This window comes from Salmo salar, chromosome ssa19 (assembly GCF_905237065.1).
Source record: "Salmo salar chromosome ssa19, Ssal_v3.1, whole genome shotgun sequence".
NCBI lineage: Eukaryota > Metazoa > Chordata > Actinopteri > Salmoniformes > Salmonidae > Salmo > Salmo salar.
This window is the reverse complement of record NC_059460.1, coordinates 44,344,950-44,370,460: the sequence shown is the minus strand read 5'-3', so window position 1 is coordinate 44,370,460 and position 25,511 is coordinate 44,344,950. Positions and strand designations below refer to the sequence as shown.

At 41.1% G+C, this 25,511-nt stretch overlaps 1 long non-coding RNA gene across 1 annotated transcript; it reads right to left on the bottom strand.

Moving 5' to 3' along the window:
• Nucleotides 1-14,624: 14,624 nt before the first annotated feature.
• LOC106578879 (uncharacterized) lies at nt 14,625-22,699 on the bottom strand. The gene is made up of 4 exons (XR_001322537.2): nt 22,573-22,699; nt 21,990-22,063; nt 18,755-18,869; nt 14,625-17,823 (listed from the first exon to the last, which is right to left on the bottom strand). It is a non-coding gene; the product is annotated as an uncharacterized lncRNA (long non-coding RNA).
• Nucleotides 22,700-25,511: the final 2,812 nt, after the last annotated feature.

Genomic DNA, 25,511 nt, shown 5'->3' with positions numbered 1-25,511 from the left:
AAATGTTTTGATACCATTTCCCAGATATGTGCCTCAACACAATCTTGTCTCGGAACTCTACGGACAATTCCTTCAACCTCATGGCTTAGTTTTTGCTCTGACATGCACTGTGGGACATTATATAGACAGGTGTTTACCTTTCCAAATGATGTCTAACAAAATGAATTTACCAGAGGTGGACTCCAATCAAGTTGTATTTGTATTTATTATGGATCACCATCAGCTGCTGCCAAAGGGTCCCGCAAAATGTAGGCAGTTTCTACAATTTGAAAAACATGACAAATTCATTCCCAAATTTCACAACACACTCTGTGCCCTCAGGCCCCTACTCCACCACTACCACATATCTACAGTGTATATGCAAAACTCATGTGTACATGTGTGTATAGTGCGTATGTTATGGTATGTGCGTATGCATGTGTCTATGTTTGTGTTGCTTCACAGTCCCCGCTGTTCCATAAGGTGTATTTTTATCTGTTTTTAAATCAAGTTTTACTGCTTGCATCAGTTGCTTGTTGTGGAGTAAAGTGTCATGTAGTCATGACCTTGCACCTCCCAATGCCTGTTCTGGACTTGGGGACTGTGAAGAGACATCCTGTGTCATGTCGACTGAACAGTAGTCCAGGTGCGACAAAACTAGGGCCTCTAGGACCTGTCTTGTTGATATTGCTGTTAAGGTAGTGTAACGCTTAATTACGGACAGGCTTCTCGCCATCTTAGCTACTGTTGAATCAATATGTTTTGGCCGTGAGAGTTTGCATTCCAGAGTTACTCCAAGCAGTTTAGTCACTTCAACTTGTTCAATTTCCACATTATTTATTACATGGTTTAGTTGAGGTTCAGGGTTTAGTGAATGATTTGTCCCAAATACAATACTTTTAGTTTTAGAAATATTTAGGACTAACTTATTCCTTGCCACCCACTCTGAAACTAATTGCAGCTCTTTGTTAAATGTTGAAGTCATTTCAGTCGCTGTAGTAACTGACATGTATAGTGTTGAGTCATCCGCATACATAGACACACTGGCTTTGCCCTCTGTGTTCTGTTAGACAGGTAGCTCTTTATCCACAATCAAGCAGGGGTGTAAAGCCATAACGTTTTCCAACAGCAGACTATGATCGATAACGTCAAAAGCCGCACGGAAGACTAACAAAACAGCCCCCACAATCGTTATATCATCAATTTCTCTCAGCCAATCATCAGTCATTTTTGTAATTGCTGTGCTTGTTGAATGTCCTTCCCTATAAGTGTGCTGAAAGTTTGTTGTCAATTTGTTTACTCTAAAATAGCACCGTATCTGGTCAAACAACATTTTTTCCAAAAGTTTACTAAGGGTTGGTGACAGGCTGATTGGTCGGCTATTTGAGCCAGTAAAGGGGGCTTTCCTATTTTTAGGTAGCGGAATGACTTTTGCTTCCCTCCAAGCACAATCTTTCTAGTAGGCTTAAACTGAAAATATGTCAAATAGGAGTGGCAGTATCATCCGCTATTATCCTCAGTAATTTTCCATCCAAGTTGTCAGACCCCGGTGGCTTGTCTGTCACGTCCTGACCAACAGAGGGAGTAATTGTATTAGTTTTGGTCAGGACGTGGCAGAGGGTTTGTGTTTTGTATGTTTTCTACGTTCTGTCTAGTTTAGTTTTTCTATGTATAGTTAATTGGGGTTGGACTCCCAATTGAAGGCAGGTGTGTTGAGTTACCTTTGATTGGGAGTCCTATATAATAGGGTGTGTTTGTCTTTGTGTTTTGTGGGTAGTTATATTTTGCACTGCTAAAGCTTTATTGATTTAGACTGTGAAATTGTCCTTCGTTGTTCTTTTGTGTATGCTGCTTTATATCTAATTAAAAGATGAGCATCCACATTCCTGTTGCGTATTGGTCCTCCCTTCAACACCGCATTATCTTTGACATTGTCATTGTTGATAGACAACAATCATTTTTTCACCTCTTCCACACTCACATGGAATTCAAAATTACAATGCCTGTCTTTCATAAATTGGTCAGATATACTTGGATGTGTAATGTCAGCGTTTGTTGTTGGCATGTCATGCCTAAATTTGTTAATCTTGCCAATCAAAAAATTCATTAAAGTAGTTGGCAATAACAGTTGGTTTTGTGATGAGCCATCTGATTCAATGAATGATGGAGCTGAGTTTGCATTTTTTCCCAAAATTTCATTTAAGGTGCTTCAAAGCTTTTTACTATCGTTCTTTATGTAATTTATCCTTGTTTCATAGTGTAATTTCAGTTTAGTCCGTTTATTTCTCAAATTGTAATATGTTTGCCAGTCGGTTGTGCAGCCAAACTTATTTGCAATTCTTTTGGCCTCATCCCTCTCAACCATACCATTTTTTAATTCCTCATCAATCCACAGGGTTTTAACTGTTGACATCTAGTGGAAGCCATAGGAATTGCAATCTGGGAGACGGAATTACATAGGACCCATAGTTTTCCATTGTAAGAGCCTGGGACCTAAAAAGAAAATGCATTTTCCGGTTGTTTTTTCTTCGAATTTTTGCCTGCCATATCAATTCTGTTATAATCTCAGACATTATTTTAACCGTTTTAGAAACTTCAAAGTGTTTTCTATCCAATTCTACCAATTATTTGCATATCCTGGCTGAGTAACAGGCAGTTTACTTTGGGCATGTCAGTCAGGCAGAAATTCAGGAAACTAGACCCTATCCCCAACAAGTTTAATTCTTCCCAAAGGGTCAATACAGCTGGATTCAGACAAAAACATGTTTCAACCATCACAAGTATATATACTCCCATTTAGGCACTCGTCCTTCTCTCCAATCCTTACATTTTATTGTTCGACAGGAAGAGAGTAATAGGGTAATAAACCATAATTTATTCCTTCAGGGGATCTGACCTGACCTCAACCCCTCCTTCGCCTAATCCACAGATGTCCATCTGCTTCCCCTAGAGCAATCCTGTGACTTCATCCCGTCCATCCAACACATTCCAAAGCCATCTGGCTCCTACGGATAACTATTAACTTCTGATGTTAAAACCAGTCTCTTTCACTCCTTTATATACTATGCTTCTGAGTATAACAATGTTCCAAGTTTCACCCCGAATCTAACAGTCCCCCGTCTGGAACAATAGCTTCCTAATGTTCAATTTACATAAACTTGGAAATTACTTATAAATGAACAAACAATGATAACAAACATGAATTTAAAAAAACTAAAAGATAAAACTTGATTATAAATGAAAAAACAATGATAACAAAACATTCACCGTGAGGATTACAAACTCAGAGACTTATGGCCTCTGTTCTATGATCACACCATACGCAATCTTATTTCCATCTCTCATAACACAACAAAATGCCATTCCTGCTGAGTCTTGCTGTCTTGTTCCATGTCAGCTGGAGCGGCTTTTTGTTTCTCCACTTTCTCCTTCTGGTTCCTAAGAGAGTACTAGCTTGAAAGACCTGAAAATACTTGAAAAGCAACAAAAAGACACACAAAACATATTGTAACAGTATGAACAATGTGATAAGCTATGCATAATTATATATGCATGAAAATTCCCACTTTCTCTTCACCTGACTATGCCTCCAGGATAATTTTCTGCTGGATTCCACAAAAATGAAAGCTCTAAAAAGCCTCCTCATGCTTTCGCCCAGTCTTCCCCTTCCTGCCCCAGGTTCCGAGAGGTGTTCCCAAGTCATGTCATTTTCACTTTGTTCCCCATCTCCTCCATTGCCACAACCCTACATCCTCTTGAGGTAACTCAGCACTGTATATGCTTTCACATCAACGCCTTCAGCATGTCGTTAAGAGTACAATTACCCCAAAATCTATCCTCTTTCATATGATGCATTTCCCAATAAAGCCGCTAACCCCAATCCAACTATGATGTTTAAAGTAGCTCCCAGACCCAACCCATCTGCATGTCTCACAGTGGAATCTAGTCTCTCTCTCTCTTTCGCTCCATTTCCTCTGTCATGGTGTCTTCAAGCTCACCCATTATGCAGCTGGACCTCACTTCACGTGAGAACTATGCACCCACCGAGGAGAGACATGACAATCTTTACCGCTGCAGGTGCTGTAAGGAGTACTGTGTGTGGACCAGACCAACGCTGTCCCAACATCCCCGCCTGGTGCATCTTGATGTACACACAATCTCCAGAATTCAGCCTGTGCCCTTGGTTATCTCTGCTTTCCCCTGAGGATATACACACTGCAACACATGGGTCATTTCCTGACAACCTAGACTCTCCTGTTATGGCAAGATCACTAATTTGTGGAATTTGAATAACAGCCTCCCCTGTACTCCCATCGGTCTCCCAGTTACCAGATACCAATCCATGTGGGACGAGTCCTCATAACCTGATATCCCAACAATGCTACTAACGTAACCCCTGCTACTACTAACATGGCCCATGACTATAGCCTCCTTCAATTACGGTCCCTACAGCGACTGCCGTGAGAATAACTCCTGCATGTAATATGTCAAGTGTTCGCTGGCTGTTAGAAATTGGGAAAGAGATTAATGAGTTGGAAGAATATCCAACGCAACAAAACTCTGAGTCACAAGTTTATTGAAAGTTTACCATAGTGTCTGAAATGCCACCACTATCTCTTCTACTCTCACCATGATCTGGGTATGTATAATGTTCAATTTAACGTCGTAATAGTCCCTATACTGTGCTCAGTAAGCTGTCCTCCCTCTCCTATGAGCTATCTCCTGTAACAATATACATAGTCTATGGGAATGATACTCCTCTATCACCATAACCTTAATTTATGAGCCCCCACAGATCTCCACTGCAGTCACGTTCTATCCCACTTAACAGCCCTATGTAAACATTCTGTCTCAAACACCTCGCTTCCTGCTACAGATACATTTGCACCTATATCATTCCATCTAACCCACAACACACTAGTCACTACAGGCTGTTAGATTTGGGTATGTCATTTTAGGCAAAAATTGAAAAAAAGGGGGCTATCCCGAAGAAGTTAACAGGCCTATGTAAAGATTCTGTCTCAAACACCTTACCTCCTGCTACAGATACATTTGCACCTATATCATTCCATCTAACCCATAACACACTAGTCACTACTCCTAATGCCCTTCTTCAGTTCTAAACATACTAAAACATTCTCAAATCAATTAGTCAATATACATCGGTCCCTCCTCTGGAACAATGAACACTCTTATGTAACACAAAACCTAAAAACATATTGACTTGAAAAGGAAAGAGAAAAAAAGTACATGTTTAATAACTTCTCACCACCAATTGATGTGACTAAAACTAGGGACAGAACCATCCAGACGTTACGTTCTATACCCATTGTCGTGACGTATCGGTTAACTTCTCAGGGCTGGGTGGGATGCTATCGTCCCACCCACGGTTCACACTATTCAACAGCCAGTGAAAAATCAGAGCGCCAAATTCAAAACAACAAAATGTCATAATTCAAAAGTTCTCAAACATACAACTATTTTACACCATTTTAAAGATAAACCTCTCCTTAATCCAACCACATTGTCCTATTTCAAAAAGGCTTTACGGCGAAAGCATAAAGTTAGATTATGTTAGGACAGCTACAACACAAGAAAAACCACACAGCCATTTTCCAAGCAGGAGAGGGGTCACAAACACCATAAATTCAGCTAAAATTAAGCACTAACCTTTGACGATCTTCATCAGATGACACTCCTAGGACTCAATGCTAGACAATACATGTATGCTTTGTTCGATAAAGTTCATATTTATATCCAAAAACAGCATTTTACATTGCCGCGTGATTTTGCCTCCAATACTGCCGGTGAATCAGCACAACAATTTACAAAAATACTCATCATAAACGTTGATAAAATATTAAACTGTTATTCAAAGAATTATAGATGAACATCTCCTTTATGCAACCGATGTGACAGATTTCAAAAAAGCTTCACAGGGAAAGCACACTTTGCAATAATCTGAGCTCAGAAAAATACATCAAGCAATACAGATACCCGCCATTTTGGAGTCATCTAAAATCGTAAATAGCATTATAAATATTCACTTACCTTTCATGATCTTCATCAGAAGGCACTTCCAGGAATCCCAGGTCCACAATAAATGTAGTTTTGTTCGGTAAAGTCCATAATTTATGTCCTAATACCTCCTTGTTGTTTGCGCGTTCAGTAAGCATTCCGGATGCTGGAGTGAGTAGTAGTGCTGTACTTCGCTCCACGTTCAGTAAGCATTCCGGATGCTGGAGTGAGTAGTAGTGCTGTACTTCGCTCCGCGGTAATATTTCATTACATTACAATGGAACGATTTGATTTGATTAGCTAGCTAGCTAGCTACATAGTTGTCTTTTCTGTCTTTGTATCAAGGATAAAGGTGTAGCTTTGAGAAACTAACAAAGTTAGCTAGCCAGCTGTATTCGTTCGCAGCGACGCAGCAATGCCGTTTTCCAAACGGCGTCAACACCACAACACCACAGCCACCACAGCCACTGCCACTGCTAGCTAGCCAACTTTACCAACTAGCAGTACTGTAGAAACTAAATACATTACAACAGAACTGTTTTGATTAGTGTAATGTTAGCTAGCTACATAGTTGTCTTTGTATCAAAGATAAAGGTAAACGCAGCCATTGCTAGCTAGCCAACTCTACCAGCTAGCAGTACTGTATCATTTTTAGTCAATAAGATTTTGGCAAAGTAAGCTTAACTTTCTGAACTTTCGAGATGTGTAGTCCACTTGTGTAGCTAGCAGGACTGACGTTGTGTTAGCTAGCCAACGTTTAATTACTTCTGCTTTATGAAAGGAACTAGACACGGACACGAATGATCCATTGGTAGTTTGTTGTAACCAAGTATTGGTGCTAACCGTGTGTTATTGGATGCTAGCATGCTAGTTAGCTACAGCGTCATAGGATACGGTGCACTGGGTGGGTTTCACGGAAGAATACTGTACCAAGTTATCTAGCTGAATAAACTAAGTTTGAGCCTATTCCTGGAAACATTGAACCACTGTAGTTTACATCAATTATAATTTCTAAAGTGGAAGTTGGAAAAGTTATATTTGAGTGTTTCAGTGAGTGAGTGTTTCAGTGAATGGTTAGTGAGGGAGGCCCTGCTCTCTCGCTTCCCCAGTTGTTTAGTTAATTTTCATTCCAATCTCCTTTGCATTAGCGTAGCCTCTCCTGTAGCCTGTCAACTATGTGTCTGTCTATCCCTGTTGCTCTCTTCTCTGCACAGGCCACACAAACGCTTCCCACCTCGTGGCCGCTGCCACTCTAACGTGGTGTTCCCAGCGCGCACGACCCACGTGGAGTTCCAGGTCTCCGGCAGCCTCTGGAACTGCCGGTCTACGGCCAACAAGGCAGAGTTCATCTCAGCCTATGCTACCCTCCAGTCCCTCGACTTCTTGGCGCTGACAGAAACATGGATTACCACAGAAAACACTGCTACTCCTACTGCTCTCTCCTCGTCTGACCACGTGTTCTCGCATACCCCGAGAGCATCTGGTCAGTGGGGTGGTGGCACTGGAATCCTCATCTCTCCCAAGTGGACATTCCCTCTGTCTCCCCTGACCCATCTGTCTATCTCCTCCTTTGAATTCCATGCTGTCACAGTCACTAGCCCATTCAAGCTTAACATCCTTATCATTTATCACCCTCCAGGTTCCCTTGGAGAGTTCATCAATGAGCTTGATGCCTTGATAAGTTCCTTTCCTGAGGATGGCTCACCCCTCACAGTTCTGGGTGACTTTAACCTCCCTACGTCTACCTTTGACTCATTTCTCTCTGCCTCCTTCTTTCCACTCCTCTCCTCTTTTGACCTCACCCTCTCACCGTCCCCCCCCCTACTCACAAGGCAGGCAATACGCTTGACCTCATCTTTACTAGATGCTGTTATTATACTAATCTCACTGCAACTCCCCTCCAAGTCCCCGACCACTACCTTGTATCCTTTTCCCTCTCGCTCTCCTCCAACACTACTCACTCTGCCCCTACTCAGATGGTATTGCGCCGTCGCAACCTTCGCTCTCTCTCTCCTGCTACTCTCTCCTCTTCCATCCTATCATCTCTTCCCTCTGCTCAATTCTTCTCCAACCAATCTCCTGATTCTGCTTCCTCAATCCTCCTCTCCTCCCTTTCTGCATCCTTTGACTCTCTATGTCCCCTATCCTCCCGGCCGGCTCGGTCCTCCCCTCCTGCTCCGTGGCTTGAAGACTCATTGCGAGCTCACAGAACAGGGCTCCGGGCAGCCGAGCGGAAATGGAGGAAAACTAGCCTCCTGCGGACCTGGCATCTTTTCACTCCCTCCTCTCTACATTTCTTCCTCTGTTTCTGCTGCTAAAGCCACTTTCTACCACTCTAAATTCCAAGCATCTGCCTCTAACCCTAGGAAGCTCTTTGCCACCTTCTCCTCCCTCCTGAATCCTCCTCCCCCTCCCCCCCTCCTCCCTCTCTGCGAATGACTTCGCCAACCATTTTGAAAAGAAGGTTGACGACATCCGATCCTCGTTTGTTAAGTCAAACGACACCGCTGGTCCTGCTCACATTGCCCCACCCTATGCTTTGACCTCTTTCTCCCCTCTCTCTCCAGATGAAATCTTGCGACTTGTGCCGGCCGCCCAACAAACTGCCCGCTTGACCCCGTCCCCTCCTCTCTTCTCCAGACCATTTCCAAAGACCTTCTCCCATACCTCACCTCGCTCATCAACTCATCCTTGACCGCTGGCTATGTCCCTTCCGTCTTCAAGAGAGCGAGAGTTGCACTCCTTCTCAAAAAACCTACACTCGATCCCTCCGATGTCAACAACTACAGACCAGTATCCCTTCTTTCTTTTCTCTCCAAAACTCTTGAGCGTGCCGTCCTTGGCCAGCTCTCTTGCTATCTCTCTCAGAATGACCATCTTGATCCAAATCAGTCAGGTTTCAAGACTGGTCATTCAACTGAGACTGCTCTTCTCTGTGTCACGGAGGCTCTCCGCACTGCTAAAGCTAACTCTCGCTCCTCTGCTCTCATCCTTCTAGACCTATCTGCTGCCTATGATACTATGAACCATCAGATCCTCCTCTCCACCCTCTCCGAGTTGGGCATCTCCGGCGCGGCTCACTCTTGGATTGCGTCCTACCTGACAGGTCGCTCCTACCAGGTGGCGTGGCGAGAATCCATCTCCGCACCATGTGCTCTCACCACTGGTGTCCCCCAGGGCTCAGTTCTAGGCCCTCTCCTATTCTCGCTATACACCAAGTCACTTGGCTCTGTCATATCCTCACATGGTCTCTCCTATCATTGCTACGCAGACAATACACAATTAATCTTCTCCTTTCCCCCTTCTGATAACCAGGTGGCGAATTGCATCTCTGCATGTCTGGCAGACATATCAGTGTGGATGACAGATCACCACCTCAAGCTGAACCTCAGCAAGACGGAGCTGCTCTTCCTCCCGGGGAAGGACTGCCCGTTCCATGATCTCGCCATCACGGTTGACAACTCCATTGTGTCCTCCTCCCAGAGTGCTAAGAGCCTTGGCGTGACCCTGGACAACACCCTGTCGTTCTCCGCTAACATCAAGGCGGTGGCCCGATCCTGTAGGTTCACGCTCTACAACATTCGCAGAGTACGACCCTGCCTTACACAGGAAGCGGCGCAGGTCCTAATCCAGGCACTTGTCATCTCCCGTCTGGATTATTGCAACTCGCTGCTGGCAGGGCTCCCTGCCTGTGCCATTAAACCCCTACAACTCATCCAGAACGCCGCAGCCCGTCTGGTGTTCAACCTTCCCAAGTTCTCTCACATCACCCCGCTCCTCCGCACACTCCACTGGCTTCCAGTTGAAGCTCGCATCTGCTACAAGACCATGGTGCTTGCCTACAGAGCTGTGAGGGAAACGGCACCTCCGTACCTTCAGGCTCTGATCAGTCCCTACACCCAAAGAAGGGCACTGCGTTCATCCACCTCTGGCCTGCTCGCCTCCCTACCTCTGCGGAAGCACAGTTCCCGCTCAGCCCAGTCAAAACTGTTCGCTGCTCTGGCACCCCAATGGTGGAACAAGCTCCCTCACGACGCCAGGACAGCGGAATCAATCACCACCTTCCGGAGACACCTGAAACCCCACCTCTTTAAGGAATACCTGGGATAGGATAAAGTAATCCTTCTACCCCCCCTACCCCCCCCAACAAAAAAAAATATTTAGATGTACTATTGTAAAGTGGTTGTTCCACTGGATATCATAAGGTGAATGCACCAATTTGTAAGTCGCTCTGGATAAATAATATTCCAACCGGATGATTCCAATGTCTTGAAAAATGTTATGGAACACAGCTACCCCTCACGTGAACGCGCACCACAAAACTCATGTCATTTTCTGAGTCACCAACTTCCCGGCCTTCTTGTTCACTCTGTGTTCACCGCAAAAGCCTGAAACTAGGTTCTAAAGATTGTTGACATCTAGTGGAAGCTAGATCTAGTGGAAAATTAACCCTAAGTCACTGTGTGTTGGATAGGCAATGACTTGAAAAGACTACAAGCATCAGATTTCCCACTTCCTGGTTGGATTTCTCTCAGGTTTTTGCCTGCCATATGAGTTCTGTTATACTCACAGACATCATTCAAACAGTTTTAGAAACTTCAGAGTGTTTTCTATCCAAATCTACTAATAATACGCAAATATTTGACTCTGGGCCCGAGTATTAGGCAGTTTACTCTGGGCACATTTTTCATCCAAAATCGAAAATACTGCCCCCTATACCTTGACAGGTTAATGTGACGACTGCTGCTCATCGAATGATTAACGGTTTACAATTGCGTGATTAAATGAATCAGGCAATTATAAACTCATTAACCTGGGGCACCATGGGAAAGTTGGTTTTATTGAGTTTCTATTTCCCAAATTAACTCAAAGAATATCAGAATATCAATTTTACAACAGTCGCTAATTAATCAATTTCCTCTGCAGTCTCATTCTGAACGTCGCATAATCTGGGAATCTGCACAAACCCGAGTCCCACCAATGAGTCTGTACCACACCAATCTAGTTGATTATTACTATGACACGTGTTACCCAAAATGGGGATTTAAAAGAGAGAGACAAATAGAAAATACACAAGAGAAATATACATTTGGGTGCATTTGTCAGCTATGCTTATTTTAACCCTAACCTTGCCCCGAACCTCAGATCTTATGGGTCAGAATATAATGATGTAATTACGTGTTGAAGGTCCCCGATGGGGGTCTCCGCGTGGACCGTTTATGCTGGTCTCCATGCCCTCTCCCTCATTTTCATCCTGGGTGTTATCGCAAAACACAAACTATGAGCCTTGTATGCAATCAATTGTACCATAACATTCAGCCATCTCTATGTATCGATGCAATTTAACCAATACAGCTGCAGGTGTGTTAGGACACTGATGATTTGTCCCCTCAGATAGGAAATGACCTCAGGGTCACAGCATCTGTTCTGTTGCAGCCTCCACACTGACATTTCTCTGTCACTATGACTCCATACACTGGTCCTGACTATTTTTTTATTTTTTATTTTACCTTTATTTAACTAGGCAAGTCAGTTACAAAGAAATTCTTATTTACAACGATGGCCTAGGAAGAGTGGGTTAACTGCCTTGTTCAGGGGCAGAACGAGAGATATTTACCTTTTCAGCTCAGGGAATTGATCTAGCAACCTTTTGGATACTGGCCCAACGCTCTAACCACTAAGCTACCTTCCGCCCCGTAAGTAAACTGTAAAGATGAGGGGATACAAATAAAAGATTTGAACTGTAAAGGTTTAAATAGGATACGTGGTGTGTGTGTGTGTGTGTGTGTGTGTGTGTGTGTGTGTGTGTGTGTGTGTGTGTGTGTGTGTGTGTGTGTGTTTGTGAAACAGTCATAAAATGGTCGTCCTGCATTAAACGAACTCAGTGAAGCCCAGTTTTATGTTTTTTTGTTTGTTTATTATTTATGTTGAGGAAAAAGTATCAGCTAACAAAAGTGTCCAACTATATTACCGTAACTATATTACCATAACTATATTACTGTAACTATATTACCATAACTATATTACTGTAACTATAGTACCGTAACTATAGTACCATAACTATATTACCATAACTATAGTACCATAACTACAGTACCATAACAATATGACTATAACTATATTACCATAACTATATTACCGTAACTATAGTACCATAACTATAGTACCATAACTATATTACCATAACTATAGTACCATAACTATAGTACCATAACTATATTACCATAACTATATTACCATAACTATGGTACCATAACTATATTACCATAACTATGGTACCATAACTATATTACCATAACTACAGTAACATAACTATATTACCATAACTATGGTACCATAACTATATTACCATAACTACAGTAACATAACTATAATACCATAACTATAGTACCATAACTATATTACCATAACTATAGTACCATACCTATATTACCATAACTATAGTACCATAACTATATTACCATAACTATATTACCATAACTATATTACCATATCTACCTTTCCTGTGTGTGACTGTAGGACTAAAGCCAGTGTCATTCTGACATGCTGCAGGTGGCCCGGGCATAGGGACACACCTGGTCCCACCTGACACACACACAGGGCGTAGGGACCAGAGGACTCCACAACCAAGAAGTGAAGAAGAACCACTGACCACACACAACTCTGGTCCAACCCCATTATTTAAGCTGGATACAGGCCACCAACTTGTCTGTCCTCGGTACACACACACACACACACACACACACACACACACACACACACAAAATCAATTTGCGGGTGGAATGCCAGTCAAATAATACCCATGTTCCAAGTTGACTTAAAGGGTTTGGATACTTATGTAAATGTGATATTTCAGTTTTTTTATTTAGGAAAAAATGTGCAACAATTTCGAAAAACCTGTTTTCGCTTTGTAATTATGTGTAGATTGATGAGGGGGGGGAATGATTTAATCAATTTTAGAATTAGGCTGTAACGTCACAAAATGTAGAAAAGGTCAAGTGGTCTGAATACTTTCCGAATGCACCTTATGTGTTTTGATTGCGTTGTTTACTCCATAATTAGTTCATAGGCCTTGACACCGTGATATATAGGCTTAAGGCCGAGACAATAAGAAGACACAGACACAGAATAAATTCAACCACACATTTGTTTCATTATAAAACCGGAGAGCAACATCTCTCTGGTGAAATCCACAAAACGTTTTGCATGTAACAAAGAGTTACATGACCTACAGCATGGGCAAGCAAGGTTATTAAAAATATTATAGAACTTTTTTTTAAACCTTTATTTAATTAACTAGGCAAGTCAGTTTTTTAAAAATCATTGCAGCTAAGCCTTTTACCTAAATGTAATTATCCTAACCTGCCCCGTTCCTTATCCTAACCAAATCAAATTGTATTGGTCACATACACATGGTTAGCAGATGTTAATGTGACCATAGCGAAATGCTTGTGCTTCTAGTTCCGACCGTGCAGTAATATCTAACAAGTAATCTAACAATTTCACAACAACTACCTTACACACAACAAGACAGGAAATGACCTCAGGGCCATAGCATCTGTTCTGTTGCTGCCTCCACACTGACATTTCTCTGTCACTATGACTCCGTACACTGGTCCTGACTGTAAAGATGAGGGGATGAAAATAAAGGATTTTAACTGTAAAGGTTTAAATAGGATATATGTTGTGTGTGTGTGTGTGTGTGTGTGTGTGTGTGTGTGTGTGTGTGTGTGTGTGTGTGTGTGTGTGTGTGTGTGTGTGTGTGAAACATAGTCATAAAATGGTAGTCCTGCATTAAACGAACTCAGTGAAGCCCAGTTTTATGTGAGATATCGCATTTTGTAACACACAGTTTGAAAAAGCATGTGATCAAACGAAGCTTCTGATAAAGTGAAACACGCATCGGCAAACTGCTTCGAAGATGGATACTTAGCAATTTCGACGCACGCCTCAGAGCATGTTATGAAACGTAACATTACTATTGGCCTGACACTGATGATTTACAGGCCACGTCAGGCCCGTAAATAGGGTTGAAAAATTTCCAGATAAAAAAACGAATTCTGTTTGTAGGGTTTTCAGGAATATTCCAAATGGGATTTCTGGGAAACTTGGAAAATGTATCAAGATTTTGCAACCCTACCTCAAATACATGTTTTATTTGTCACATGCACCGAATACAAGAGGTTTAGACCTTACTTACTTACCTGCAAGTCACATTATGCAGGCTCACAAAGTGATGTGTTATTCCTATTGGAATCCAGCCAGAGGTAGGATATCCAACAGTTGGAATTTATATTCACCCGCAACCTGCATTGGGGCGGCAGGGTAGCCTAGTGGTTAGAGTGTTGGGCTAGTAACCGAAAGGTTGCAAGTTCAAATTCCTGAGCTGACAAGGTACAAATGTCCTTCTGAGCAAGGCAGTTAACCCACTGTTCCTAGGCAGTCATTGAAAATAATATGTTTTTCTTAACTGACTTGCCTAGTTAAATAAAGGTGAATAAATAACGACTGGCACGGTTCAGAACAGTGTGAGGAGACTACCTAAGCCATTTAAACTGGAACAACCAACCAAGGGTGCAAAAAAACTAAATGATTAGACATTTTTTATTTATCTTTGTGCAGCATAAGATTAATCAATAAATCACTTGATGTTCTTGCAAAAACACAGATATTAAAAACAATTCACAAACATGGACATGCAGTAGAGCATGCATAATGTCGTTGATTTGACTTCTCATTTAGTTTGGAGTCAGTTTTAGTAATAATTACTTTTCATTGAACTTACTAGAAGTATTTGAGTTAAAAATGCAGATGGTCATACAGTGTTAAACCAACACTCCCCCAAAATACTGTGTTTGGGAATAAAACTAAAAAGTGTAGCAGCGTCATCTCTAATAGTGTTAAAGTCTGAATTTGCAACACCCATGGAGTTAGGGAACCAACGCTCTAGGGGTGTTAGTTTGTCAACACTTTGAACAGTGTTTGTTTAATAACACTATTTTGATGGGTCGCATATACACATTAAGTGTTACATTTAACACTGTAGATGTAAAAATAATATTGATCTCAAAAATGCTATGTAGGGTTAAAGTTAGGGTTAGGTTTTATGACTTTGTTGTTGTGCCAGCTAGTGACCACTCTGTAGAGCTGCCTCCAGTACATGAGTCATCCAAATAAATGTCTACCTGCGAGTTACTGTATGTACTGTGATGTCTGAAATATACATGATTGGTGTAGATAATAATTAAATACAAGATAATTAGCTCTATATGATAGAAGTAACATTATAATAAGACTGGTTATTTCCTAAAGTGTATTTGTACATAAATCAATAGCCATATTCATAACAAAATTCCCATGCAGAATATTACATCTATATTACAAAACAAGCTTAGTGGTAAATCACTGCTTGTGTGAGTTTTGCAGAATAATACAACACATCAAATGATACCGTGCCTTCAGAAAGTATTCACACCCCTTGACTTTGTCCACATTTTGTTGTGGTAAAGCCTGAAATAAATTCAACTGAGATGTTTGGGTCACTGGTCTACACACAATAGCCCATAATGTCAAAGTGGAATTATGTTTTTCAAAAGATTTACAAATGAATTAAAAATGAAAATCTGAAATGTCTTGAGTGAAAAAGTATTCAACCCCTTTGATATGGCAAGTCTAAATAAGTTCAGGAGTAAACATTTGCTTAACAAATCACATAATACATTGCATGGACTCACTCTGTGTGCAATAATAGTGTTTTAACATGATTTTATAAATGACTACTTTATCTCTGTACCCCACACATACAATTATTGGTAAGGTCCTTTGGACGAGCAGGGAATTTCAAACACAGATTCAAGCACAAAGACCAGGGAGGTTTTCCAAATGCCTTGTAAAGGGCACCTATTGGTAGATGGGTAAAACAAAGCAAAAAGCAGACATTGAATATCCCTTTGAGCATGGTGGAGTTACTAATTTCACTTTGGGTGGTGTATCAATACATCCAGTCACTACAAAGATACAGGCGTCCTTCCTAACTCAGTTGTTAGACAGGAAGGAAACCACTCATGGATTTCACAATGAAGCTACTGGTGACTTTAAAACAGTTACAGAGTTTAATGGTTGTGATAGGAAAACATTGAGGATGGATCAAACACATTGTAATTACTACACAATACTAACCTAATTGACTAGTTTGATGGGGCGGCATGTTGCCTAGTGGTTAGAGTGTTGGGCCATTAACCAAAAGGTTTGTGGATCGAATCACCGAGCTGACAAGGTAAAAATCTGTCGTTCTGCACCTGAACAAGGCAGTTAACCCACTGTTCCCGAGTAGGCTGTCATTGTAAATAAGAATTTGTTCTTAACTGACCTGCCTAGTTATATAAAGGTAAATAAATAATAATAATTGACAGAGTGAAAAGAAGGAAGCCTGTACAGAATAAAACATATTCCAAAACATGCATCATGTTTGAAACAAGGAACTATAGTTATATGGCAAAGCAGTTAAGCTTTTGTCCTGAATAGAAAGTGTTATTTTTTAGGCTAATCCAATACACCAGACACTGGGAGATGAATTCACCTTTCAGCTGGACAATAACACAAGGCCAAATCTACACTGGAGTTGCTTACCAAGAAGACAGTGAATCTATGGCAAGACCTGAAAATGGTTCTCTAGCAATGATCAACAGCAAATTTGGCAGAGCTTGAAGAATTTTGAAGAGAATAATGGGCAAATGTTGAACAGTCCAGGTGTGGAAAGCTCTTAGAGACTTACCCAGACAGAGTCACAGCTGTAATCACTGTCAAAGGTGCTTCTACAAAGTATTGACTTAGGGGTGTGACTACTTATGTAAATGACATATTTCTGTTTTTCATTTGCAGTAAATTAGTAAACATTTCTGAAAACATGTTTTCACTTTGTCATTATGGGGTATAGTGTGTAGATGGGTGAGAAAATAAATCGATTTAATCCATTTTGAATTCAGTAAGTTAAGGGGTATGAATACTTTCTGAAGGCACTGTGCAGACCAAAACCAACTGCCTTTTTAAACAAGCTTAGTAAAGGTTATGACAATGCAGTTTAGGCAGACCGACCTGTTATCTTCCAACTTTGGTGTTGAATATAAAGATGAATATTGTCCTTTAAGGCTTTTTAATATTTGTGTAGCATTATTTATATTGATTAATTCACATTCTCAGTTATTGTATGGTAGTGAACAGGCTATGTGTAACAATGCATTAGTCACTATAAATGTACATTGTACTGTAGTGGTATTTACACTAGTCAAGTCAGTGAATAACTCTTATTAGTGATTTGAAACAGAAACTAATTCCACTAACTTTGGTGCAAAAAATATTTTTGAAAACAACTATTAACAAGCCACACACACGTTATTTTATCCTTGTGGGGAACTAACATTTATTTACATTCAAAGTCATATTTTCCCTAACCCTTACCCTAACACTAACCCAAACCTAACTCCTAACCCTAATTGTAACCCTAAACCTAAGCTTAAAATAGCCTGTGTCTTCATGGGGACGTGGGATATGTCCCCACAAGGATAGAATACTTAACACGCACACACACACGCTCTCACACACACGGCTCCTCCATGAACTGAATGTTATGCAGGCTCCAGGTTTAGGGCCTCTCTGGTAGCTTCAGGGCTCTTGTCAATGTTGTCATTTTTCTCAAGGAACTTAAGTCGACCCATCAATCTTCTGCCATAGCCAGAAGAGATGAGAAACAGTAGAAGACCCAGAACAGTGATGATAATGACGATAGGTGACCTGACGATCCCAGAAACGCTTGTTTTTCATTTCTCACTGAGAAAATAAAGAGAGGTTAGCACTCTGAATACTCACAAACGTTGCAGTATCAAGCCCCATATGGGATTTATACACTGAGTGTACAACACATTAGGAACATCTCCCAAATATTGAGTTGCACCCCCTTTTGCCCTCAGAACAGCCTTAATTCATCGGGGCATGGATCCTACAAGGTTTTGAAAGCATTCCACAGTGATAATGGCCCATCTTGACTCCAATGCTTTCCACAGTTGTGTCAAGTTGGCTGGTTGTCCTTTGGGTGGTGGACCATTCCTGATACCCAGAGGAATCTGTTGAGCGTGAAAGACCCAGCTGCGTTGCAGTTCTTGACACACTCAAACCTGTGCACCTGGCACCTACTACCATACCTCGTTCAAATGCACTTAAATCTTGTGTCTTGCCCATTCACCCGCTGAATGGTACACATACACAAGCCATGTCTCATTTATCACAAGGCTAAATAAATAAAACTCCTTCTTTAACCTGTCTCCTCCCCTTCATCTACGCTAATTGAAGTGGATTTAACAAGTGACATCAACAAGGGATCATAGCTTTCACCTGGATTCACCTGGTCAGTCTGTCATGGAAAGAGCAGGTGTTCCTAATGTTTTGTACACTCAGTGTATATGAATACTGTATTATCACATTTAATTTGAATTACTGGACCTTTTCCTGGTCATATCACATGAACCCATTTAACCTATGTAACACTGGTCACTGTATTTTAACATTGTACTCACATGTAACTTTAACATTCAATTTGCCTTTTCCTGCGCCACAGTTTGTGTTAATGAAAAAAGTGTAGTTTCCCTCATCAGCTTTGGAAAAAATTTTGATCTCAAAAAAGTAGGTTTTGGTTGTTATTGTAATCTTACAATCTGTTGTACAAATTCATATTGGAATTTTTGATTTATGCTTCCAGAAATACCGTTCAGTTTTACATCCCGTCTTATTCTGATCTGCATCACGGCAATCCACTCTACATGTCAGGTTGTGGTTCCGTCCTGCTACAACCGATTGACTTTCACACGTTACGTCAATCCCTGGAAAACAAACAAGGACATGAATAAATAAACAAGCAACATAATATCAGATACCAATGAATGAAAGGATATCAATGGATAATATTGGGTATCAAACTATATCAAGGAATCAACATGCAACATAATATCATAGCATTGGTCCACTACAATTTTACATTATGATAAACGTGTTCATATACTGTACATACAATGACAAACGTGTACATTCACATTCATATGTATGATTAACACCCTTCATAAAGATGAGCAATAATGACTGTACACTCTTAGAAGTAAAGCTGCCTGGAAGAACCTTTTGGTTTGCCACACCAACGGAACCTTTGCAGGTCCTTGAGTTACCCCTCTGAAAAGGGTCTCATAAGAACCTCTGTGTAAAAGTTTAAACTGGAAACTTTTTGTAATGTGAGGGGTTCAATTTTGAAACTTTTTATTAATGTATTGTAGAGGTGACAGACTGTCAGATTAGAGGCGTGGCTTATTGGAGGCGTGGCTTTTAGTTAGTTCTTTATGGCCACCCGTTAGCGTAAATGTAATTCCGGTTCATCATTTTATAATATTGAGTGTTTATGGATATTAGAGCAGTGTAAGGGTGTGTGCTGGTGGCAGGGAAGTCAGGCGCAGGAGATCGAACTTGGTATAAAACGGAGCAGTTTAGTAAGTGCTCAAAAACTCAGAAAACCCGTCGCACACCAGAACATATCTTGCACATAGCTTACAAACAAACAATCACGGACAATGAGGGGGAACAGAGGGTTAAATACACAACATGTAATGAATGGGATTGGAATCAGGTGTGATACAAGACAAAACCAAAAGAAAATGAAAACAGGATCAGCGATGGCTAGAAGGTTGGTGACTTCGATCGCCGCACGCAGCCCGAACAAAGAGAGGGACCAACTTTGGTGGAAGTCGTGACAAGCAGTGGTACTGGGCTACCTTCAGACAAGTGTTGTAAGGCTTGTGATCATACTTGAGCAAACAATTAACATGTACAGTGCCTTCCAAAAACTATTCATACCCCTTGACTTATTCCACATTTTTTTGTGTTACTCTAAAAGGAAAATTTATTAACTATATTTTTTACACATAATAGCTCATAACGATAAATAGAACACATGTTATTAGACATTTCAATAAATGTATTGAAGATTTTATACAGAAATATTGAATTTACATAAGTATTCACACCCCTGAGTCAATACTTTGTAGAAGCCCCTTGGGCAGTGATTACAGCTGTGTCTTTCTGGGTAAGTTTCTATGAGCTTTGCCCATCATTATTCATAACAGAATTACCATGCAGAATATTACATCAATATTACAAAAAAAGCTTAGTGGTAAAACACTGCTTGTGAGTTTTTCAGAATATTAATCCAATTGTGCAAATGTATTAAACATCAAAAACTGAAATATCACATTTGCATAAGTATTCAGACCCTTTACTCAGTACTTTGTTGAAACACCTTTGGCAGCGATTACAGTCTTGAGTATGATGCTACAAGCTTGGCACACCTGTATTTGGGAGTTTCTCCCATTCTGCAGGTCCTCTCAAGCTCTGTCAGGTTGGATGGGGTTTTGTCGCTGCACAGCCATTTTCAGGTCTCTCCACAGATTTTCAATCAGGTTCAAGTCCAGGCTCTTGCTGGGCCACATTTAGAGACTTGACCCGAAGCCCTTCCTGTGTTGTCTTGACTGTGTGTGTAGGGTCATTGTCTTGTTGGAAGGTGAACCTTCACCCCAGTCTGAGATCCTGAACACTCTGGAGCAGGTGTTCATCAAGGATCTGTCTGTACTTTGCACCATTCATCTTTCCCTTGATCCTGACTAGCTGAAAAACATCCCCACAGCATGTTGCTGCCACCATCATGCTTCACCATAGGGATGGTGCTAGGTTTCCTCCAGATGTGATGCTTGGCATTCAGGCCAAGAGTTCAATCTTGGTTTCATCAGACCAGGGAATCTTGTATCTCATGGTCTTGGAGTCCTTCTGGTGCCTTTTGGAAAACTCCAAACGGGCTGTCATGTGCCTTTTACTGAGGAGTGGCTTCCATCTGGCCACTCTACCATAAAGTCCTCATTGATGGAGTGCGGCAGAGATGGTTGTCCTTCTGGAGATTCTCCCATCTCCACAGAGGAACTCTAGAGCTATGTAAGAGTGACCATCAGTTTCTTGGTCACCTCCCTGACCAAGGCCCTTCTCCCCCGATTGCTCAGTTTGGCCGGGCAGCCAGCTCTATGAAGAATGAAGGCTGGTTCAAAATTCTTCCAATTAAGAATGATGGAGGCCACTGTTTTCTTGGGGACCTTCAATACTGCAGACATTTTTTGGTACCCTTCCCCATATCTGTGCCTTGATACAATTCTGTCTCTGAGCTCTATGGACAATTCCTTCGACCTCATGGCTTGGTTTTTGCTCTGACATGCACTGTTAACTGTGGGACTTTATATAGACAGGTGTGTGCCTTTCCAAATCATGTCCAATCAATAGAATTTACCACAGGTGCACTCCAATCAAGTTGTAGAAACATCTCAAGGATGATCAATGGAATCAGGATGCACCTGAGCTTAATTTTGAGTCTCATAGCAAATACTTACCGAATGCACTGTAGCTTAGTAGAACCCCCCCCCCCCCTTGTTTAATGCACAAAAATGTAAGAGGGTAATTCTACCCAATGCATATGCTGAGTGTTGGAGTGTGACCCTGGCTTGCAGTAAAAAATATATATAATACAAAATCGTGCCGTTTGCTTATTTAAGGAATGTGAAGTTTAGTGGTTGGTCCCATATTCCTTGCACGCAATGACTACATCAAGCTTGTGACTCTACAAACTTGTTGGATGCATCTGTTGTTAGTTTTGGTTGTGTTTCAGTCATTTTTTGCTCATAGAAATGAATGGTAAATATTGTGTTGTGTCATTTTGGAGACACTTTTATTATAAATAACAACAGCATATGTTTCTAAACACTTCTACAATAATGTGTTTGCTACCACGATGATGAACCCCTCAGCAACACCAATAACAGGGGAGGTTAGCATGTCTTGGGGCTATGATCTTTGACCCTCTGTAACTTTCTCACTCATAACAACCATAACATTGTATAAAGTGTGCAGTTTAAATGTACCTTTCATTCCTGACTGGACATTAGAAGTTACCAAACCGAGACACAGTAACAGCAGAAGCATTTTGCCATGTGTCCTAAAGCACAAAGAACAAATACCACAAAACATGAATAGCTTTTACATTAACCTACATTAACCTACATCAGATTGGACATAGGCCTAGTGCTTGAATCATACAGTCTATGTCTTGAAGGGACTGGAATTAACTCCAGCCCTGATCTGTAGTCATGGCAACTGTGGAGTTGTAGTGATATTTAAGAACAGGTCAGGATAAATTCTGGGTGAATCTGAATAGTTTTAAAGTCCCATTCAAGCTGTTTTTTTATTACTTTTCCTGTTGAAAGACAATATCCAAAGTATAAATACAGTAATGTACACACTTAAGCATTAAAATAGACATTGAGGAAAATAGGGCATCTTAAGGGCACACATACACTCTGACACACACACACACACACACACACACACACACACACACACACACACACACACACACACACACACACACACACACACACACACACACACACACACACACACACACACACACACACTGATCTAAGTAGGTAAGTATACTGTACTTACAAGCTTACAGCCTCTGAATGTTCTGCCATCAAATAAAGTTGTATAGTGCAGAGTCCCAGAAAATAACTGTGGGAGAAGAGATTGGGTGGAGACAGTGAATACCCCCTTTCACAACCTCTAACCTACCTGATGCCAACTGTTGAGAAGGCATGCAACACTTTCTCTTTCTCTCTCTGTTCTGGACAGATCCCCACAGTCCTAATATGGGCACTAAGGGAGTACAAAGCCGAAATAGATTTTACTTTCACCAAGGCAAAACAGGACAGGACGATCACGTCAGTGACTCAACCCACTCAAGTCGAGTATAGCAAGAAAAGCCTGGCAAGACATGACGCACCCCTCCTAGGGATGGCATGGAAGAGCACTAGTAAGCCAATGACCCAGCCCCTGTAATAAGGTCAGAGGCAGAGAATCCAAGTGTCCAAAATATTACTAAAGAGTTTACTACCCTACTATATTCATATCTCTCTCTCTCTGTCTCTCTCTCTCTCTCTCTCTCTCTCTCTCTCTCTGTCTGTCTGTCTGTCTGTTCTGGACCTAAATGCACGCGTCCTTATCCAATTCCGAGGTGCGTATTGAAGATATTGGAAAAACTATCCACATTTACTTTTAGTCAGGCAACAAGATGAGTAGGCCTAACGAACAGCAAAATCACTAGCCTATGTCAATCTACTATCCCCCATAGTACGAAAGTCGACCTATTCTATTCTATGCGAGCAATAAATACCCCAAACATAGTCTGGAACAGTTGTGGGATGCGTTAGATCCCAAATGAATACAACCACAAGCATCAAAAAAACGTTTCAGATCAGAACATTTAGCTTAAAATGTTGATAAACTATTAGGCTATTTCTTCACATTATAAGCAGGAATGTTCCATTAGTGGAAAACACCATTATCCCGCAAATGCGATTATGCATGTAATGCTTTATTATAAAGGTTTATTATTATGGTGAAAATGATCTTCCCCAAACTTGAAAATCAAGCACTGCTTATATATGCCAGTTAGGCTCTATAGCCCTTGTAAAGCGAATAAATGTGCCTAATTTTAAGAAGTTATTAGTTGTGATGTCTTAATATAGGCCTATGGGCTAGGCTACATGAGGTTGGATAAAGTAATCCTTCTAACCCCCCCCAAAAAAATAAAATAAAAATATATAGATGTACTATTGTAAAGTGGTTGTTCCACTGGATATCATAAGGTGAATGCACCAATTTGTAAGTCGCTCTGGATAAGAGCGTCTGCTAAATGACGTAAATGTAAATGTAAATGTAAGGTGTGCGATTATGATTCGAACAAGTCACAAAAAAAAGGCATTGTTTCTTATGCTGGGCATTATTCACAAGTGATAAATAATTCACAAGTGATAGGCTAATATTGTCACCCATCAGACTATTCTTGATTTAATCTAAATAAAATATGTGTGACATTTGTTTCGATTTAGAACGGACCATGATCATGCACCTCTATCAAAACAGGCAGCGGAAAAAATACATACAGTTGAAGTCGGGAGTTTACATACACTTAGGTTGGAGTCATTAAAACTCATTTTTCAACCACTCCACAAATGTCTTGTTAACACACTATAGTTTTGGCAAGTCAGTTAGGACATCTACTTTGTGCATGACACAAGTCATTTTTCCAACAATTGTTTACAGACAAATTATTTCACTTATAATTCAATGTATCACAATTCCAGTGGGTCGGAAGTTTACATACACTAAGTTGACTGTGCCTTTAAACAGCTTGGAAAATTCCAGAAAATGATGTCATGGCTTTAGAAGCTTCTGATAGGCTAATTGACATCATTTGAGTCAATTGGAGATGTACCTGTGGATGTATTTCAAGGCCAACCTTCAAACTCACTGCCTCTTTGCTTGACATCATGGGAAAATCAAAAGAAATCAGCCAAGACCTCAGAAAAAAATTGTAGACCTCCACAAGTCTGGTTCATCCTTGGGAGCAATTTCCAAATGCCTGAAGGTACCACGTTCATGTCTACATACAATAGTACGCAAGTATACACACCATGGGACCACACAGCCATCATACCGCTCAGGAAGGAGACGTGTTCCGTGGTGCAAAAAGTGGAAATCAATCCCAGAACAACAGCAAAGGACCTTGTGAAGCTGCTGGAGGAAACCGGTACAAAAGTATCTATATCCACAGTAAAACGAGTCCTATATCGACATAACCTGAAAGGCCGCTCAGCAAGGAAGAAGCCACTGCTCCAAAACCGTCATAAAAAAGCCAGACTACGGTTTGCAACGGCACATGGGGACAAAGATCATACTTTTTGGAGAAATGTCCTCTGGTCTGATGAAATAGAAATAGAACTGTTTGGCCATAATGACCATCATTATGTTTGGAGGAAAAAGGGGGAGGCTTGCAAGCCGAAGAACACCATCCCAACCGTGAAGCACAGGGGTGGCAGCATCATGTTGTGGGGGTACTTTGCTGCAGGAGGGATTGGTGCACTTCACAAAATAGATGGCATCATGAGGAACGAAAATGATGTGGATATATTGAAGCAACATCTCAAGACATCAGTCAGGAAGTTAAAGCTTGGTCACAAATGGGTCTTCCAAATGGACAATGACCCCAAGCATACTTCCAAAGTTGTTGCAAAATGGCTTAAGGACAACAAAGTCAAGGTATTGGAGTGGCCATCACAAAGCCCTGACCTCAAGCCTATAGACATTTTGTGGGCAGATCTGAAAAAGCATGTGCGAGCAAGGAGGCCTACCAACCTGACTCAGTTACACCAGCTCTGTCAGGAGGAATGGGCCAAAATTCACCCAACTTATTGTGGGAAGCTTGTGGAAGGCTACCCGAAACGTTTGACCCAAGTTAAACAATTTAAAGGCAATGCTACCAAATACTAATTGAGTGTATGTAAACTTCTGACCCACTGAGAATGTGATGAAAGAAATAAAAG